The 22578-nt window shown below is 42.1% G+C and overlaps 1 long non-coding RNA gene across 1 annotated transcript; it reads right to left on the bottom strand.

Moving 5' to 3' along the window:
• Window positions 1-291: 291 nt before the first annotated feature.
• LOC120532135 lies at window positions 292-21296 on the bottom strand. The gene is made up of 3 exons (XR_005634214.1): window positions 21233-21296; window positions 10914-10963; window positions 292-335 (listed from the first exon to the last, which is right to left on the bottom strand). It is a non-coding gene; the product is annotated as an uncharacterized LOC120532135 (long non-coding RNA).
• Window positions 21297-22578: the final 1282 nt, after the last annotated feature.

Below are 22578 nucleotides of genomic sequence, written 5' to 3'. Positions count from 1 at the left end.
CCACTCAGGTCACCAAGATTTCCCTTTTTATCTATTAAGCTGATAAAAACAAGACATATTGAAAAGGAGCTCAAGAAAATGAAAATTTTCATCTGTCAGATTATACAGACAGATGTTTAAGAGATGTTATGTTTAAAAATAAATAAATAGATAAACACATGGTAGTGGTAATGAAAGGATTTTCCCTGTTTGAAACAATTACTGAAAAGCAGATTAGATTTTTAGAAGGCCATGGAGGTCTGTTTGACAATTCCTTACCACACTATTGTTTATTTTCCTCCTCCTTCATCTCCTCCACCTCTTTCTCTACTTGTCACCTCCTCCAGAACTTCAACCTGTACAATGAGATTACATGATTTATTGACACTCACATGTACTTACCTCTACACCATCTGAGTTGGTGTTGCAAAGCCAAATGATTTTTCAGTGTTTCTACAGATCACTCACTGTACTGTACTGTAAATGTTGGTATAAGTACACTGTACATCAATGGGCGCATACCATTTCACACATTTCCATGTTTTTATAACCCAGGATCACACCCAAACCTGATTACATTCCAAATGTTAATATATACCTCAATATTTTACTTTGTCTCTTGGAATTCCCATTTTTTCCAAACAAACACCTTTTAGATGCTCATGCTAGAATAATAGGCAATGCCTGATAACAAAGAACAATATAAATTTACAATAGAAATTGATAGATACTTCAGAAGCAAAATAGAATATACATACGTCATGACAAGGAACTGAACCCACAACTTCGCCTTTAAGGGCAGATATGCTAACCACTACACAAACACTTCTTGTTACTTTCTTGGAAAAAATACCACAGTTTTCTATTTCTTCAGAGCTACACACTGGGCAAAATAAAATTATACCATAGTTTGTAAAGTTATTCCACATATGAGGTCCACTTCTACATTTATCTTCAACCTCAATCCCTTGATCTTCTTCAAATCATACAGTATGATGCACAGTATCAACTGAGAAAGACCCCCTGACCAGGTTTGGTGGTAGCATAGTGGATAGCATACATGCCCATCAACCAGGAAGCCTGAGTTCAATTCCCATTTATGACCTTAAATGTTTCCTCTAAGTAAAATAAAATGATATTGAATGCTGCTGCTCATCAGGTTTTCAATGATGCAAACTTTGCTGCATATGCTTTACTTGTGTCAATAACAAAGTGATTCTAATTATTTCACTTAAGGCTTCCATTTTCGACATTTATATCTAAACACTTGCTATTCAAAGTAAGAGGCCAAAAAAAAATAGTCTCAATAACATCTCTCACACTTCAAAAGAAACATAGGTGCAAAAGTGATTGTTTTCCTACTGCCACCTTATACTTGCTTTTCAAGTAGAATTGGTGCATACAATACAGATAAAGAAGATTGTTTCAAAAATATATAAAAAAAACCTTTCTATCTTTGACATGAACTGAAGCCTTTGCTTTTCATTTCCTAACCACTACACCACAGTTTCTGAAGTTATTCCACATGAAATCCACTTCTACATTAATCTTCCACTTCAATCTCTTGATCTTTGTTCCAATCATACAGTATGATGTACAGTATCAACTGAGAAAGACCAACTGACCAGGTTTGGAGGTAGCATAGTGGATAGCACACATGCTCATCAACCAAGAGGCCTGAGTTCAATTCCCATTTATAACCTTAAATAGAAAAATAAACCAAAAACATTTATATAGTTGTCAATATTGTACGCTACTGCTCGTCAGGTTTTCAATGATGCACACTTTGCTGCATATGCTTTACTTGAGGCAACAACAAAAGACATAAATATTCGACATTTATATCTAAACTCTTGTCATTCAAAGTGAGAGGCTAAAAAATGCATTCTCTATAACATCTCTCACTAAGAGTTCTATAAACTAGAAACCTCGAGCTGATAGAAGATGGAAGACAGCAGTCACAAACAGGGTCTATTAAATTCATGTTATTATGTTTTTTCAATATTTAAGAAGCTCAGATTTGCACTTGAATTGATAAAGTTTCCAGGATGAAATGCATGTGTGTGATAATACATACAGTACAGTGGCTCTGTGTATTACTCTGCAGTGTGGCTCCATTTACATTCGTTTACAGTTCTTTCTCACTTTTTACATATATTTTCTAAAACTACAGCTCATCTTATACAAACTCTATACACAATAGCCACAAACACTCACATAACCTAAAATATGTCACACACCTGACAACAAAGTACATACTGCATTCAAAACCATTCTAATCCAAAAAAAAGTTATTTTTGCATCAAAACTGTACACACAAACCATCACATGAATAGCTTGTCCTAAACATCAACTACGCACTGATAGGATAAATGATAAACACTGCAGTTCATTTTGCTGTTTCAGTGTGTAGTGGCATTGTTGGCCAGTACCATACTTACTATTGCAATCTGTTGGTCAGAAACAGATAGGCTGCCTCTCCCTCCTTCAGGGTCTTTTTACAATTCTGAAAATACACACATTTACTCATCTTGTTGTATTTCTTGTGAAATGTGCCATATCTCGATCTACATTTACCTTAGGTCTACCGTTACTGTACCCGTTTTAATTTTCAAAACATCATATTATACCAGCCACTGTGAAATGTGGCACATGAGGCTACACATGTTGACCTGCTTCTCTCATGTTCAGGTCATAGTTGATGATATAGTCAACTAGTGTTGCCTGTATCTCATTTCACACTGTTTATTTCCTTCAAAGAGCCCTTCTTCTTGCTCTGTCTATGAGCCTCACCCCACTTGCCTCCATGATGCTACATAGGGTAGCAGGTAGTCACTAAAGCCTCTTCAGTTTCCTTTATATTCAGCTGACTACTCACATGGTGTAACAATGTGGAAACTCATTGGTTGAACCCTATCTGACAAGCGTGTCTAATTCATCCATTGTGTGCCTTTTCCCCTTATTCTGTATATGTACACTCCAAAGATACAATCTGTTGTGATAGCGGGGTTGTAGCAGCAGTAGCCATAGCCTAGTGGTCAAAATACTGTAAAAAATACTTGGCAATGTATGGTTTTTCACTATTTCTCCGTTACATATATTTAATGTAATTTCTATATAAGCACACCACACATGAGAGCACATTCCATTTTACAGTTTGCAGTTTAGGAACAGTCCCGGATCACAGCCAATCTATTTAAAATCCAAGTGATAAAAATCTACCAGTTACTTGGTGTCCAAAGGATTACAATGATACTTTCACACTGACACCTCATACCTGCTTCTGCTGATAGATAAGGCCCCATCCACTGATAATATAGACAATAATAAATATAAAGAGAAACAAGTTTTACATGGGGCACGGTGGCGCAGTGGTAGCGCTGCTGCCTCGCAGTTAGGAGACCCGGGTTCGCTTCCCGGGTCCTCCCTGCGTGGAGTTTGCATGTTCTCCCGTGTCTGTGTGGGTTTCCTCCGGGCTCCGGTTTCCTCCCACAATCCAAAGACATGCAGGTTAGGTGGATTGGCGATTCTAAATTGGCCCTAGTGTGTGCTTGGTGTGTGGGTGTGTTTGTGTGTGTCCTGCGGTGGGTTGGCACCCTGCCCAGGATTGGTTCCTGCCTTGTGCCCTGTGTTGGCTGGGATTGGCTCCAGCAGACCCCCGTGACCCTGTATTCGGATTCAGCGGGTTAGAAAATGGATGGATGGAAGTTTTACATGGCTGGGAACTGAACCGATTACCACTGCTTTAAGGGTAGGTACCCTACTCACTACACCAACTTTACAACTTTCAAAATTTTGTCAAAAATATAATGGCCTCCATCTGCACCCAAATAGACTATACGTGAGGAAAGAACTCGAGACAAATATGAGGTAAAGTTAAACAATTAGCTGCCACTTCAATGTCTTGTTCTTTATTCAAGCACGATAGTCTGATGTACTGTATCAACTCAAAACGAAGCCCAGGCCAGTTATGGTAGTGTAGTGGTTAGCATAAATGGTTATCAATCAGGAAGTGTAAGTTCAATTCCAATGTTAGACAGACAAATTTCTCTTTAATAACAAATGTACCTTCATATCTCTTGAATAAGCCTCATTCTACATTCACAGCTCAATGATTTTCACAATGTGTTTCTTGTTAGCTCAAAGCAAAAGTAGACCATCCACATTTATCAGCACAATCATGATATTCACAGTGAGCAGCCACCAGAACCAATCAAGAGTATCTCTTATAGTTCAAAAAGCAGAGCAGACCACAATACATGCAGATGGAGTCCTTGAGATGTTAAGTATGAAGCTGATGGGATCATTGGTGTACTACAGTAGAACTTGAAAGGGTTTACAGTTTAATTGTCATAAATTAAAAATCCTTCTTCTAACCCTACCTATCCAGAAACAGGGATTCAGAGAAGATGGAGTGTATCCACACAAGTAATGGGAACAAGGAACAATCACTGAACAAGGCACTAGCCATTCCCAATGAGCACACACATCAAATAACAATTTAACATCAACAGTTCAATGATTCTGCATATCTATGGACTATGAGAAGAAACCAGAGAATCTGGAGAAAACCGACACAGGGAAAACATGCAAACTCCACAAAGGGCACAACCAGTATTTGAATCTCACCACTGAATGGATTTCCCACAGTTACCAAAATAGCCTTTCCTGTTCCTCTCTGCCTCTCTCCTCTCTGACACTGTCAGTTGCCTCAGTGGCGCTCCATTGTGTACAAGTCAACTAAATATAAAGAAGCCTCTTCAGTTTCTTTTGTATTCAGTTGACTACTCAAGCGGAGTAACAATGTGGAAACTTATTGGTTGAACCCTATCTGACAAGCGTGTCTAATTCATCCATTGTGTGCCTTTTCCCCTTATACTGTATATGTACACTCCAAAGATACACTCTGTTGTGAGATTGGGGTTGTAGCAGCAGTTCATGTAGCCTGGTAGTCAAAAAACTGTAAAAATGTTTGGCCACGTACATTGTTACCCTGGAAGTCATGGGTTCAATACCCTCTTCTGACAGTTGATGGTTAATTCTTTTTATATTTCAGTCTAATGCCTCTTACTGTATTTGATTGATATCAGGAAAACAACTCCTCTATGAGGTTTAGAAAGGGAGAATATGGTGGAATGGCAACAACAGAGAAGGTTGGGTGTTCCAGGAAGCAAACCTCAACGTCTGCCACCCCATAAAAAGATACATTGACAAGCGTGTCTAATTCATCCATTATGTGCCTTTTCCCCTTATACTGTATATGTACACACCTAAGGTACAATCTGCTGTGATAGTGGGCTTGTAGTAGCAGTTCCTGTAGCCTAGTGGTCAAGTGACTGTAAATTGCTGGCCATGTACATTATGACCCTGGAAGTCATGGGTTCAATCCCCTCTTCTGACACTTTGTGGTCAATTCTTTTTTTTACTTCAGTCTAATGCCTCTTACTGTATTTGATTTATATCAGGAAAATAACTCCTCACTGAGGTTCAGAAAGGGAGAATATGGTGGAAAGTCTACAACAGAGAAGGTTGGGTATTCCTCAATGTCTGCCGCCCCATGAAAAGTTACATTGAAAGGCGTGTCTAATTCATCCATCCACCATATATATGTATGCATACTCTGAAGGTACAATCTATAGTGTGTAGTGCGCTAGTGGTAGCTTAGCAGTCGCCTCACTGTCAGTATTTGGATATATACATTGTAAGCCTGGAGGTCATGGGTTCAGTCCCTCCTCTCGTCACCTTAACATATTTTTTTTCTTTAATTCAGTCTCATGCTTCATGTAAATATGATACAATTTTCACATTGGATAGCATTGGTAGAGAAGTGTGGGGAAATGATCTGCAGTGTTTGCTCAGTGGAGCTCTGTGTTATGTTTGCTGATTTCCTAATGTACACATTATCTAACTTAGAATTATGAAAATATAACATGAGAGTTGATCATGAAATTTGTGCGTAGAAATTGAACACTATGTGATGTGTTGAGCAGGACGTGTTTAAGGGATGAGTGGCAGGCTTATTCCTTACAGCTTATTTGCAAAAGTTAAGCAGGTTTCATTTTGAAATTCTACACGTAACAGTCATAACGGTCGATAATGGTCGACAACATCCGCCATGTTGAACTTTCTTATTTATGGCCCCATCTTCACGAAACTTGGTAGGCGGCTTCCCTGCGCTAACTGAAACCAATGTATGTACTTATTTCAATGGTATGACGCCACTGTCAGCTGCCATATTGAACTTTCCAATGTCACTAATTTTCCAACTTCCCGTGTAGGTAGAAAGCTGAAATTTGGCAGGCGCATTCCGTACAGTTTACTTACAAAAGTTAAGCAGGTTTTATTTTGAAATTCTACATGTAACGGTAATAACGGTCAACGACGTCTGCCATATTGAACTTTCTTATTCATGGCCCCATCTTCACGAAATTTGGTAAGCGGCTTCCCTGTGCTAACCGAAACCATTGTACGTACTTATTTCGGTGGTATGATGCCACTGTCGGCTGCCATATTGAACTTTTCAACAGTCTTTGTTACTTATAGGCCCATTTTCAAGAAAGTTGGCACACGGGTTCCCAATGCTAACTGAATCCTACTTACGTACATATATACGTCCATAACCTGCAGCTCGGTCACCATGTGAGGCGGCTATGAGTCCCCACCCCAACGCCTCCCACGTTGTTGGCTGCCTGCCTATATAAGGCCATCCGTCGCTCCAGTCTCTACATTCCCTTCCTTGCTTTGCCACGGGATTCACGTCTCCCGGCTGATGACTACAGCCTTTTTATTTAATCCACAGCTTCTCCGCTGTTTTATTGTTCGTTTATTACGATTATAGTCATTGTGTAGGTATTTTAGACTTGCTTTACATTGTTCAGGTTCCCATTTTCTTTATCGTTCCAACCGTACCCCCATAACATGTCTATCGAAGTGATCACTATTGATCAAAGAACTGTCACTTACCGAGTGGTTTCCATGCCTGGAGATGGCACCTGCCTTTTCCATTCTCTTTGTTACATATTGCACGGCCATATCAGGCTCACTCTTGATATCCGGAGGAACATTGTGTCTTATGTATTGAATGACTGAGACAGGTTCAAGGTGTGGACTGATGACGGTACAGGAGATAATTATACTACACAGGAGCACTATAAGAGTGAAATGCTTAAGCCCTTCACCTATGGTTCTGCATGTGAGTTGATGGCTGCTGCTGAATTGTTCGGTTGTCGCTTTCAAGTGTACCGAAATGGCCAAATATTTTACACGTTTCGACAACTGCCACTGCCTCTTAAACATCTTAGATTCACAGGTTACGATTTCAGTAGTGGACACTTTGATGTTTATGAATGTTTAAACTCTCAAAAGCTGGATGTGAAGTTATCGATGAAACTGGTTGTATGCTCACAACGCTTGACAGATGCCGAATGTCACTTCAACACAAGTCCTGCAAATACTGTCGTAATTGAAACAAACCATGAAACTCAAACCGATTATGACAGCAGCAATCCAAGCTGTGAGATTTGAAACAAGATTACTGTTCACATGGCCAACTGTATGTTGCATGCTCAAGAGTAAGCTCAGCGCACAGCTTGCTCATATTACAACTAGAGGGCCGAAATCACAATGTGGTATACAAAGAGATCCTTAACAAATAATTATTGGCATATTTTCCCTCAGTTTCAAAAGGTTTAATTTTCTTCTTAATAAAAATTTTAATGCAGTACTTCGCCGCTGCGATATATATATCCTCTTTAATAAAAGCCCTGTGTGTGTCCAGGTGTCCGTGTATGTGTCTTCTGGTGAAGTACGTATATATAATGTGTGGGCTGCGTATATATATATATATTTATATATACACATCGTATATATATATGACAGCAACACCCATGCGCATGGCACCGTGGACACACACATTATTTTCAAAAGCTGGTACACAGTGAATGGCCTAGCCGCAGCAGCGCATGATAAGCAAATAAAAGACATCATTGCTGGGGAGAGTGCTGATTGGGTAGTCGCGGCCGCGCACATAAAATCCGTTGCTGGGGAGATGCCACACATACAACAATCAGCTACACGCCAGCACAGATTAAAATACTTGCTAGGGAACTGCACAGTACTTGCTAGGGAGACGACACAGTCATGATTATCAACTGCACGCCACACATTACATCAGTTGCTGGGGACACTCTGCTTATTGCCCACTGTTGTGACAGAAAATTAAAGTCATATTACGGACATCAAAGCCAGTATTACTGTCAGAGAAAATTACAGGCATTTTACGGAACTACAAACCAGTATTACTGCGAGAGAAAATTAAAGGCACACAATACAGTGACGCATATTACAGCCACATACAAACCAGTATTACTGTAAGAGAAAATATTATGGACATATCTACTAACAACATGCCACCCAAAAAAAAAAAGGACACGTCAAGTAGGACAAAAGACACAGGCAATCAAATCCTATATAAGCAACATCTCCTGGAAGAACGGTCAGCTCAACAAGTAAACATCAACAAAAGAAAGCTGAAAGACAAAGAAAAATACGAGCAAATAGATCGATTGAAGAAAAAGAAAATGAGTGTCAGAAAAACGCTAAAAAAGAAAGACTCAGAAGAGCAAACCTTACAAAAAGTTGGCATTTACTTGCCAGAACCAGTATTCAGCCACGGTCAGTTATATGTTGCATTATCAAGAGTTAGAAGTTTTCCAGATGTTGTAGTCAAGGTTGTAGAAGGTCCTGAAGAAGGCAAGCTCTTGCCAAACTCAGACAGAATATTTACAAGAAATGTTGTCTATAATGAAATTTTATAGAAAAATTTCATGAGGTAAAAAAATAGAAATTTTTTCCTAAATATCTTCTTCAGATATTGTGTATTACAGATTGTTACACAGTTTTACACTAAGGCAATATTAATTATACTTGCTGTATTGTCATATACATTTCGATTTTATTTATAATAATATTTTAACTTAGGCTTCTTGCAAAAATATTTTTGACAAAAAAAAATTAAGACAAGAAACAGAATGAGGTGAAGGTCCCTTGCCATTTAATATAGACCGTTCCTACTAATGTTTATGCACTACTGTTCTAGCGCCCATTATTGTAACGGGCTTAATGTCTAGTATACATATATATACACACAGTATCTCACAAAAGTGACTACACCCCTCACATTTTTGTAAATATTTTATAATATCTTTTCATAGGACAACAATGAAATGTCAATATTTTGTGTGGCCACCTTTATTTTCCAGCACTGCCTTTACTCTCTTGGGCATTGAGTTCACTGGAGCTTCACAGGTTGTCACTGGAATCCTCTTCCACTCCTCCATGATGACATCACGGAGCTGGTGGATGTTAGAGACCTTGCGCTCCTTCACTTTCCATTTGAGGATGCCCGACAGATACTCAACAGGATTTGGGTTTGGAGACATGCTTCGCTAGTCCAGCACCTTTACCCTCAGTTTCTTTAGCAAGGCAGTGTTCGTCTTGGAGGTGTGTTTTGGGTCGTTTTCATGTTAGAATACTGCCCTGCAGCCCAGTTTCTGAAGGGAGGGGATCATGCTCTGCTTCAGTATGTTACAGTACATATTGGCATTCATGGATCCCTCAATGAACTGTAACTCCCCAGTGCTGGCAGCACTCATGCAGCCACAAACCATGACACTCCCGCCACCATGCTTGACTGTAGGCAAGACACACTTTTCTTTGTACTCCTTGTCTGTTTGCCACCACACACACTTGACACCATCTGAACCAGATAAGTTTATCTTGGTCTCATCAGACCACAGGACATGGTTCCAGTAATCTATGTCCTTAGTCTGCTTGTCTTTAGCATACTGTTTGCGGGCTTTCTTATGCATCATTTTTAGAAGAGGCTTCCTTCTGGGATGACAGCCATGAGGACCAATTTGATGCAGTGTGCGGCATATGGTCTGAGCACTAACAGGCTGACCTCCCACCCCTTCAATCTCTGAAGCAATGCTGGCAGCACTCATATGTCTATTTTCAAAAGACAACCTCTGGATATGACGCTGAGCACGTGCACTCAACTTCTTTGGTCGACCATGGCGTGGCCTGTTCTGAGTGGAACCTGTCCTGTTAAACCGCTGTATGGTCTTGGCCACCATGCTGCAACTCAGTTTCAGGGTGTTGGCAATCTTCTTTCAGATCCTCAGAGAGTTCTTTTCCAAGAGGTGCCATGTTGAACTTCCATTGGTGAGAGAGTGTGAGAGCAAAAACACGAAATTTAACACACCTGCTCCCCATTCACAAATGAGACCTTGCAACACTAACGAGTCACATGACACCAGGGAGGGAAAATGTCTAATTGGGCACAATTTGGACATTTTTCACTTAGGGGTGTACTCACTTTTGTTGCCAGCAGTTTAGACATTACTGGCTGTGTGTTGAGTTATTTTGAGGGGACAGCAAATTTACACTGTTATACAAGCTGTACACAAACTACTTTACATTGTATCAAAGTGTCATATCTTCAGTATTGTCCCATGAAAAGATATAATAAAATATTTACTAAAATGTGAGGGGTGTACTCCTCCTATCCTAACTACAGGGTCACGGGGGTCTGCTGGAGCTATCGCAGCCAACACAGGGCGCAAGGCAGGAAACAAACCCTGGGCAGGGTGTGCACACACACACATACACACACTAGGGACAATTTAGGATTTCCAATGCACCTAACCTGCATGTCTTTGGACTGTGGGAGGAAACCAGAACGCCCGGAGGAAACCCATTCAGACACGAGGAGAACATGCAAACTCCACACAGGGAGGACCTGGGAAGCGAACCTGGGTCTCCCATCTACAAGGCAGCAGCACTACCCACCGTGCCACCCCTGATGGTACAACCTATTAAATAACTTTCATTGTCCAAGACAACTGTGGAGTGAGTCTCTTGTCTCTGCTTACCCTCCTCTGCTCTTCCAGGCCTCAAGAAGGGACTCCTCCTGGACTTGAACCTGTGAGATGAGATTGCATGAATCACTGAGAATCAATGACGACTTGCCTCTACACCACCTGACCTGGACACCATGGTTTTTCACTATTTCTCCATATCTATTAAGTATATTTAATGTCATTTGAAGAGAAGCACACCACACATCAAAGCACACAGTACATGTCACAGTTTTCATGTCACATTTTGATAATAGTCCAGTATCACAGAAATTCTATTGAAAATCCAAGTGATATAAATTTAGTCTTTAGTTACCTAGTGTCCAAAACATTACAATGATATAATGAAACGTCATACCTGCTCCACAAATAACAATATTGTATGCAATTCCTTATAGAACATGGCCTTACTCACTTATAAGATAGACAATCATGAAAACTTCTTAAACAAAAACAAGTTTTAACATCATGGCTGGGAATCGACCCCATTACCACTACTTTAAGGGCAGGTATTCTACCTACTACACCACATCTCAATGCTGGCTTGGGTTGGGATATTTCACACATTTCCATTTTTTATCAAACACAGAAAAGCCTCTGTCTGCCCTCAAACAGACTGAAAGAGAGTTGAGTAAGAACTTAGCACAAATATGAGGAAAAGTTGAACAATTTGCGTCCACCTCAATCTCTTCTTGTTCTTCGTTCAAATGTCACAGGATCAACTGAGACAGAAACCCATGCCAGGTATGGTAGTGTAGTGGGTAGGACATACATCTCTCAACCAGGAAGTGTAAGTTAAATTCCCATCCATGACTGACAAGTTTTTCGTGAATATAAAATTACCTTACATATACCTGTCATTACTCCATGCCACTTCTGGGATTTTCCATAACTGTAACAATATTTCTTAAGGACAGTCTAAGGTTCCTCAAGGATTTTCAAGAAATTGGCAGACCATGCACAGTCCTACGGGGCTCTCAGCATTGATGTGATTTGCTATGTATTTTATGTAACCAGAGCCATCTGTATGAAAGTCATCTCTGCCAGTACCAGACCACACTTCCCTAGTTTGGAATGAGATCTTCAGTTTTACAGGCAAATCCTCAATTACAAAATAGATCACATTTAGTGACAAAACAAAGCTATATGTACTATTATAAAAATAATAATGAGCTTGAACGCATTTCATTATTGAGGTGTGCAATTGTCCCTCTTTACCACTAAAACCACCACACAATTCTCTAGTACAATAACTGCCAAACCAACAGCAAGTGGCATCTGTTCTCACTAATGGCCCATCGTCGAGGCATCCTCATAACACAACGGCCATCAACTACACCAAGAACGCTTAGAAAAAAATGTTTGCCTAAACCGGTCACACGATTCATTTCCTGGAATATATTCAATGAACAAGGTCTCCGGAAAATGCTGCATATTCATTTGAAAAATGCTTTGCTAAATCTCACCAATGAACACTAAGGGTGAACATGTATATTTCACCTCTTAAACTCAAATGTCATTTTTATTTTAACGTTTATTATTATGGTGTTAATGTACATGCTTTGTGCATCGCTCAGAATGGGCCTATCCATGCAAATGAAGGGATGGATAGACCACATAAATAGCACCACTAACCAATTGTTTGAACATTAAAACATTAGAACACTCTAGACGAGAACAGGCCATTCAGCCCAACAAAGCTCGACAGTCCTATCCACTTATTTCTTCCAAAAGGAGTTTTGGAATGAAAACTAAGAAGGGGATGGTGATCCTGACAGGAATAAAGAGACAGGATCATGATTGGCATGTACAGTTAGGTGTGAAATGGATGGACAAAGTTCAGAGAAGCTCAAGGAAGACACAAAGCTCAAAGGTTAGTACTCGCTGTAACACTCCAGTGATGGTGCCAGGTGCTGTGGCTGTGAGTGTAGACATTTTTTCACTAGAAGAAAAAAAGGAAGGAAGAGAAAAGAAGACACAGAAACAATAATACTTGCCTAATGGTAAAAATAAAAAAAATCCACAAACATTGTATTAAGAAAAGTTCTTACTTACACAGCACTTCTGATACATCTGATTAACAGCACTACAACTAACACCCACTCTCATATCAAACACCAAAGGCAAGGCTACAAAATAGAGCTAGTTTACAAATAAGAAGTCTTATTCTATGAAACAGGGGCTTCATGTATAAATGGTGCGTACACACAGAAATGTTGTGTATGAATGCTTCCACGTTCAAATCGTGATGTATAAAACCTAAACTTGGCGTAAAGCCACGCAATTTTCCACGGTACCTCATACCCTGTCATACGCAAGTTCTGCACTCGGTTTTGCAGACTGGTGGCACCCAGCGTCAAAGCAGTGCAACTGTTCCTGTGTGGTTTATCTTTCTTTTTCAGATCCACAATACTAATGCGGCTTTATAAACACACTGAAGTTAAGCGCATATTGTTTATTAGTTTAATGCATCTGATTGTAATTAACCTGTAACAACTGTGACAGATTAGAGCTCCTCTTGACCCCTTGAACCCTCAGACCATTCGTCAGACACCAGGTAATAGTCCAGAATTATTATTTATTATAATAATAATGTGCACAAAGCACGCTCATCTCCACAATTCTCAATAAATCAATACTCCAATCACTAAACAATAATCAAATCACAATCCTCCACTCTCAGACGCTTAGCCACCCTGCCTCCCAACTCAGTTTGCCGTCTGGGAGCTCCCATAATCCTTTTATATTCCCTGACCCGGAAGTGTTCCAATCCCCAGTCCATGTTCTCCTATCATTTCCGGGTCAGATAAAAAAGTCCTTTTCTTCACCCCGGAAGCACATCATTCCCCTTGTCCATGTGACTCGGACGTACTTCCGGGGCGTAGGGAAAATAAACACTGTTCCTCCCTGCAGCGTCTCCTAGAGGCCCCCACAGTATCCAGCAGGGCTGTGAATAAAGACTCCAATGTCCCTGATGCCCTGCTGGTCTTCGGTGGCACCTCCATAATGCAGGGAGGGCTCCACCTGGTGGCGTGGGGGTATTGGCCGGGATTAACAGCCGGACATACATCACACAATATTCTTCGTTCGTCCGTTGAATCGACAAGGACCATCTAATCATCTGGTTAAGGATGGGTTGGGTGTGGGTGGGTGCGTAGATGGCTTACTAGTCTGATACGTGCTCGGAATAGTCTCTGGCAATGCGAACAGGAAATGGTTGCGGCAGACGATGGTCTAATGCTGTCTTTTCTGACTTGTCTGCGTTGTTCAGCTGCCGCGGTCCTGCTGGTTTCATAAGATTGAGCCCCCTTCTTGACAGCTGACCTCCATTTGGTTTTGTCCTGAGCTGTCTGTTCCCATTTAATAGGATTGATGTTGAAGGCTTTCAGGGCTGCTTTGAGTGTGTCTTTATAGCGCTTACGTTGACCTCCTTGGGAGCGCTTGCCTTGCGTGAGTTCACCAAAGAACAGCTTTTTAGGAAGCCGATTGTCACCCATACGGGCTATGTGTCCTGCCCATCGGAGTTGAGATTGCATCAAGGTGGTAAAGATGCTGGGTAGGTCCGCTCTGGCAAGAACCTCCGTGTCAGGCACTTTGTCTTGCCACTTGATGCCGAGAAGCTTTCTGAGGCAGGTTATGTGAAAGTGATTTAATTTCTTGGCGTGACGCTGGTATACTGTCCACGTTTCACATCCATAGAGCAATGTAGAGAGGACTGTTGCACGATACACCTTGATCTTGGTTTCTTGTCTGATACCTCTCCTGTCCCACACGGTGCTGCGGAGTCTGCCAAATGTTACATTCACTTTTGCCAGTCTGGCATTCATTTCGTCGTCCATTACAACAGTTCTGGAAAGGGTGCTGCCCAAGTAGGTGAATTTGTCCACAATGTTTAGACGCTGCCTGCTGATGGGTTCCACGTAGGGCTTCCTGGGGGCTGGTTGATACATCACTTCAGTTTATTGTGAGACCAAAATTGTTGTTGCAGGCCTCGGCAAAGATATCAACGCTGTGCTGCATGTCGTCTTCTGAGGCAGCGTTGAGGGCACAGTCATCCACGAACAGAAGCTCGTTGATGGTGTTACATTTGACCTTGGTTTTCGCTTGAAGCCTCTTAAGGTTAAAGACTGATCCATCGGTACGGAAACGGATTGACAAGCCCGTAATGGAGTCCTTGAATGCGTCAGCCAGCTTTGCAGAATACATGATACTGAAGAGTGTGGAGGCCAGGACACAGCCCCCGTTGTCCTGGATTGGGCGAGCATGCCATCATGCAACTGTCAAATGATGACCGTGAACTTGTCAGAGCATCTGTACTTCTTCATGATTTTCCACAGGCCATCTCTGCTGACCGTGTCGAAAGCCTTGGTCAGGTCAATAAATGTAGAATATAGGTACGTATTTTGTTCCTGGCATTTCTCTTGGAGCTGCCTGGCAGCAAACACCATGTTGATAGTCCCACGTTCTTTGCAGAAACCGCACTGACTCTCGGGTAGGAGACCTTGCTCAAGATGTACAATCAGGCGGTTCAGTAGGACACGGGCCAATATCTTGCCTGTGATGGACAGTAGTGATATTCCACGGTGGTTATCGCAGGCCTGGCGGTTTTCCTTTGCGTTTATACAGGTGGATAATGGAAGCATCTTTGAGGTCCTGTGGGACAATTTCGGTCAGCCAGATCATCTGGATTAGACAAAACAGTTTATCCTTCAACGCTGGTCCACCCTCTTTGTAGATTTCGGCAGGAATCATATCGGAGCCAGGTGCTTTACCACTGGACAGCTGGCAAATGGCTGTCTGTATCTCGTCCAATGTTGGAACAGCGTCCAGTGCCTTGTTCGCTGGAACCTGGGGCAGTCTTTCAATGGATTCATCGTTAATAACGGATGGCGTATTCAACACACTAACAAAGTGTTCCACCCATCTTTCTAAGATTTTTTCCTTGTCTGTGATGAGTGTAGTGCCGTCTGCACTGAGAACAGGGGAAGCTCCTGATGTAGTAGGGCCATATATTTCTCTTAGGCTTCTGTAAAAGTTCTTCATGTCTTTCCTGTCTGCAAAGCCCTGAATCTCATCAGCTTTCGCACTCAGCCAGGAGTCTTGCATCCGGCGCAGTTGCAGCTGGATGTTGCTGCGGATGCTTCTCGGTGCGACTTTCTTTGCTGTTGATGTTGGAACGTCATGTAGTGCCTTGTATGCCCATCGTTTTTGCTGAAGTAGCAGTTGGATCGCTGTATTGTTTTCATCAAACCAGTCCTTGTGTTTCCTGGTAGAGAGTCCGAGGCGCTCAGCGGCTGTGCTACAGTATACACCATCTCACGAAGTGTGGTCCACGCCGTCTCCGCGTCCTGGTTACCCAGTGTGATGGAAGCAAGGCGTTCATCCAGGGTGTCAACAAAGGTCTGTCTGACATCGGGGATCTTCAACTTGCTGATGTTAAGGCGTTTCGGAGCTTTAGTGGCTTGAGGACTTCTCTTAGGTTGGATGTGGATTTTCATCTTTGAGACGATGAGGCTGTGATCCGTCCAGCATTCAGCTCCGCACATGGCCTTAGTCACCTTCACGTCCTGTCACGTCTTGTTTCTGATGATGACGTAATCGATTAGATGCCAGTGTTTTGAGCGGGGGTGCGTCCAGGATGTCGTGTTGTGTGTGGGGAGGTGGAAGACTGTGTTTGTTATTAGAAGGCCATGTTTAACACAGGTCTGAAGGAGCAGCAGGCCATTGCTGTTGCACTTTCCAACCCCATGCTTCCCCATCACCCCTTCCCAGGGGTTGTTATCACTGCCGACACGTACATTAAAGTCTCCGAGAATGATGAGTTTGTCAGAAGTAGGAGTGGAGGAGATGACGGTGTTCAAGTCTTCGTAAAACTTGTCTATGGTTTCTTCTGGGTTTGTCATGGTGGGTGCATATGCGCTGACAATGGTGGTAGCCTTTGTTCCATGGATGAGGGGGATTTTCATCGTCATGAGACGATCATTGATTCCTTTCGGGGAACTGGAGAGTTTACTCGCAAGAGAGATTTTTATAGCAAAGCCAACTCCAGCTTCTCGCCTTGAGTCGGGGTCATGTCCGCTCCAGTAGAATGAGTAACCAGCAAGCCTTTCTGTAAGTTCTCCTACACCGGAGAGCCTGGTTTCACTGAGAGAGGCGATGTCTATGTTGTATCTGGCAAGTTCGTGGGCAATGAGTGCCGTGCGTCGTTGGGGTCGGTCTATGTTATCCCTGTCAAGCAGGGTGCGGATGTTTCATGTGGCAAGTTTTAGTGAAGTAGATTTTGTTTTTAAATTTCGACCGCATAGTTGGGTCCCCGCTGACCACGGCTAGCCGGCCAGGGTAGAAAGGAGCAGGCAATGTTTGGGGCACCTTTTCTAGCCCCTTCCTCATCCATGGAGGTGAGCAGTGCTGTCCTGAATAGGGCTGCTCAGACACTCAGGTGGCTGCTGAACTCCACTTCTGCTCCGGTAAGTGAAGAGCGACCCTGTGGCCTGAGTCGCCTGTGTGCAGGCTTGCGGCTACGACTCCCAGTGCACCACACCTGTTGCTTCATTGCTTACCCGTCGCCACAGGGCTTGAAATATGATGTGAGATTGATGACTGATGACTTGCACGGCTGCCTTTGTTTATAGTGAGGAAGAGTTGCGCAGCGTCGACCTCACTCTCTCGTCTGGGACCACCTGTATCCAGTGGCAAGACCTAAGTCATGACGACCAGAGATGGGTATGGATGCAGTGCATGACCAAGATGTTCTACGTGCCTCATCTTGCTCTATGCACTCCACGGTGCATTGCTGTAATCACCTTCACCTCCGATGTACCTAAATGATCTCTTCCGCAGGTTCCGCAGATGTCCAGACTTCGCATGCGTAGGTAGGCAGACCTAGTTCACCGAGGGTTTGGGCCCATCGGCTACCCTCACCTGGTTTAGCCGGCCAGTGGAAGCCGTTGTCCGGGGTATGGCCACTGTTGCATGCTCACAGCTGCGGGGAGCCACAGGTGAGAGCTGAGTGACAGGTGAGGACCAAAGCAGACGAACTGCTCCCGGGAGCACCACGTGTTTCCCCATCTGAGGTACTACCTCTTCCTGTACACTCCATATACCCCATCACACAATATAATGGTCCACAGAATGGTCAAACTATTCTAAATATCATAGCTGCTTTAGCGTTGTTACTCTCACTGCACCTTTTTCTTCTTCTTTCGGCTGCTCCCGTTATGGGTTGCCACAGCGGATCATCTTTTTCCATATTACTCTCACTGTGCCACTCGGAGCAGCTGATTGGAAAGAGAATTATTGGTATACAGCATCAAGCACACGCTGCCTCAGCCATGCTTCCTATTTGAACTGCTGCTCACACGGCAAACGCTTCAAAACCTTTACTGTACGGACCTCATGGTTCAGGAACAGTTTCATCCCAAGAGCTCTAAACGCACTCTATCAGTCCATCAACTGCACCTTGTAGAACTGTTTGTACTTATAAGTACAATCACCTCACTGTAAAGTTGCGATACAGTTATAATATTGCACAACGTGAGCCACTTTATAAAGCGCATATTCACATATGATGACGATATCATTTTTAAGATGAAATGCAGCAAAATATGTTTATTATATTATAAAGATAAAACTTTAACTTCATTTAAATAATCTATATTGCTAATAATTAAAGGACATGGTGTCGCTACGCTAGCAAGGATCTAGCGCTCCGTTCACGGATTGTTCCTGCCTCGCACTGTATGCTTCACTGGGACTGGCGTGAAGGATAGAATAATTAAACATGTACTACAAAGATATTTCAAGGTTCCTTTAAAGTTCAGAAGAATTGGTGTTATAAGCTTACAGATGGCTTAATGTCTATTACAGAGCTGATTGTGTGGCGATTGGGTATTTGGAGAAAGAAAAGGAAGGACAGGAATTGGAGGTTAGTAAGTACTGCTGCAATGAATTATGTCATCGAAGGTCGCGGACAATCACTGTGCCACCGTGTTCCCATGTTTAATAACATGCTTTAACTATCATCATGAAAATTATACCACGTATACATCTTAGTATTTTAGTTATTCAGAGAGCTGTAATATCATGAATGTAATGGATTTTGTGTCCTGTCGGAGGAAGAGAAAGCTGGTTGTGGACTATGCCCAGCAGCTTATCCCGGCCAAGACCCCCAAGCCGCCAGATGGAGCCCTCTCTGCAATGTGGAGATGCCCCGAATTCCAGCAGGGCATCATGGACTTTGGAGTTGTAATACACAGCCCTGCTGGATAACGTTGGGGCCGCCAGAGGCACAGAGACGTTTGGTTTTCCTACAGCCCAGAAGTACTTGCAAGTCACGAGGACGGAAGGAATAAAGTGCTTCAAGGCTGATGAAGAAAGAAGAGTTTTGATTTGACCCGGAAGTGCTAGGAAGTCACATGGACTGCAGGTTAAGGAGCACTTCCGGGTCGTGAACTATAAAAGGACTGTGGGAACTCCCAGATGGCAAGCTGAGCTGGGTGGTAGGAGAGCAACGTGTCTGGGAGTGGAGGATTGATTATTGATTTATTATTGTGTTTATTTGTGAGTATAGTGTGGAGTGGAGGGTGCTTAGTGCACATAATTATTATAATAAAGAATTATTGCACTTTTACCTAGTGTTTGATGTGGTACCTGAGGGTTCAAGGGAGTGATAGTGCCCCCTACTGTTACACGGTTTTAAGTAGCAATAGTGATTCACACACATAGAGCACATAGAAGATCAAATACATAACAAAGCATTTAACGTGCTACTATAGTTACAATGGGATTTGAGAAACTAATAAATTAAACAATTTTAAGATGAAGTTTATGATGATCTACTTTAATGACAAAATAAACTACGTGATTAAAGTGAAAATTTCGAGATTAAAGTTTGCATTTCGTGCTTTTTTCCCACTGTGTGCCTTTTTTTTCTCTGTACCCTAATAAGCTTTCATATGACACTCACCTTTTCATGGTGACTTTGATATCTGACAACTTCTTTTTTTATTTCGGGCACTGTGCGACTTTATGAACTTGAGCTTTCGAGTTTCTCCGACACTCTATCACTTGATCAACTTCCTTTTGTTGATTATACCACTGTGTAAACCAAAAATAGTATGTTTTATTCTTTGCCTCCACTTGGTATTCGCTGAAATTCTTATATTTCCCCCCGTGCTTTTCCCATTGTCTTTTCACAGATTGCTGAGTTTAATGGCATATTGATTTGCATATTCAAAGAGGCGTAATGCTGGCAGGAGTTGGGGCGGGACAGCAGGCGCGTGCACGAGCATTACTTTTCATGCTGACCGGGATTTATGTAGCGGAAGAACATGGAAGTTGGCGAACACACAGAAGTATATTTTGGCTTTTGTGCTTACGTCATGTTATAGTGGGAATTCTACACACGGCGTTATGCATGAGGCCCCAGATATTTACCAGAGTTTTATTCTATATAACTATTTGTAACTGTGAGATAATATTCAAGAGTCAGGTCTGTTTGAAGACCATACCATTTATCTGTTCTTTGATCAGTGTAATGAAAATGCTTTATAGCTGTGTGATGTAAATGAACCCAACTTGTAAAAGAGGCTGCTGTTGAGACAAGTGAGTCTGCCATGCTGCACTAAACAAGACACAAAGTGTCACTCTTTAAAGTAACACAAGAACATCCATCTTTGGATTCATTTTTAACAGTGGCTCATGACTATTCTTTATTTATGGAGCATTTCCCCCAACATAACCAATCATGGAATCCCATTAGGTTTATTTTCTCCATAAATCCTGTTCACTTCTGTTAACTGAAGTTTTTGTCTACTCTGTTCAGACTAACGTTTCTTTACTACGCTGTTTTTTGGAGCTAAATCCTTCTTATATACATCTCATATTGCATTTTTAGTACAATATGTTTGTAGTTATTCTGTTTGTTTGGCATCAGCAATGTGTTGTTTGTGCTCACTAGTGATGAGCGAACCTGGCTGAATTGTTTTTTCCTTCAGTTTGGTGAAATTGGGGAAATTTTCGGGAACTTTGCAGAATTCAGTCAAATGCATTGAACTCAGTGGGCAAGAAGAAATTTAACTTGAGTGGATTATGAAGGTGCAATAGTCCTTTAAAAGTTTCTGAAGTCTACAGAAGTGTTTGCAAATTATTCTAGAGCAAAAATTGTGTCCAAAAATGTGACCTGAGTTGTGAGGCTGCAGTGCCAACTACTGCGCCACCAGGCACCCCTAGAGATAACATTAATAATTAAATTTCAGAAGAGGAAAAGTTCATGAGGACAGGAAGGATGAATTCACTAAGTTGTGCTCCTGAAAAATCTGATAGCGGGTACTCACCTCCCTCAAACTCAAAACTGCACTTTGTTTGGTTTCTATGATGGGACTGCTCACGCAATGCTGCTGCTACCAAATAGGCACAACACTAAAGCATGTGGACTCTTCACTTCTTCCTGGTTGATCAAACTGCACAGCACCCTGGGTAATACTATTAAAGGGCAAGGCATACATATTGGACACAGCTCACTTATATGTCTGTACATAACACACAACCTTTAAGACACAAATACACCAACACATTTCCAAATTTCCTTCAACTGCATGTTTAGTGATTACAAATTATTGCAAGTTTTACAGTCATTTTTAGTGTACTATTAGGATACTTGATTTAGTGCACAATGTTTACACTATATTTACAATATATTTAGTGAACTATTAGGATAATTGAGGGGCTGTCCCATCCAACATCAACATTGGCTGTTAAAGCTCTGTTATATCACAATGGGGTATTAGGAGATAAAAGTGAGTCTAAGCTGGCCGTACAATGAGTTTTCAGGTCACCAGCAAACATGGCATATTTGCTGTGAGAAACACTTTGGCGAATTTGTCCAATGAACAGCAGTGATCACAAACAGTAATACTAGTCACCCAAGCACTTGCACTGACCATTTATTACCACACAGACAACGTAAAAAATTGCAGGTTTCATAACAAAGCTGCTCATTTTACCTATGCAGAAAAAAAGATTTTTATTTTTTCCATGCTGTTGAGTTTAATTGCATAGAATATCTGGAAAGGAAAGGGTGATCGTCTGGATTGCAGCAACTACAGGGGGATAACGCTGCTCTCAGTGCCGGGTAAGGTCCTTGCTAGGGTCGTCCTCAATGGGATCCGTGATCACTTGCTCACCTACTAGCGACTGGAGCAGTCTGGTTTTACGGCTAAGAAGTCTACCATCGACCGCATCCTGGAACCGAGGGTTCTCATGGAGCGCAAATGCGAATATTGGAGTTTCCTTTGAAGCCTTTGTCTATTTTCATGAAGCGTTTTTTAAAGTATTTAAACTCATCTGACTCAGTTGATCGAGCTACCCTGTGGATCCCCTTGAGGTTGCTTGATATCATGACCGGCCTGTACACTGGTACTGTGAGTGCTCTGCAGAGTGGAGGCAGAACCTCTGTGTTTTTCCCAGTTGATTCTGGGGTTCTTGATGGGTGTGCTCTGCTCCTACTCTGTTCAATGCTTGTATGAACTGGGTGTTGGGCAAGGTCGTGGGGTCCAGTGGCTGTGAGGCATCTGCTGGTGAAGAAAGATTCATGGATATTGACTTTGATGACGATGCTGTGATCTTGGTGGAGTCAATGGAGGGTCTGATCGGGGCGCTTGAGAGACTGAGCGAGGAGTCT

This window comes from Polypterus senegalus, chromosome 7 (genome assembly GCF_016835505.1).
Source record: "Polypterus senegalus isolate Bchr_013 chromosome 7, ASM1683550v1, whole genome shotgun sequence".
NCBI lineage: Eukaryota > Metazoa > Chordata > Cladistia > Polypteriformes > Polypteridae > Polypterus > Polypterus senegalus.
Note: the sequence above shows the minus strand (reverse complement) of the source record. Positions and strands in the feature narration are given on the sequence as shown.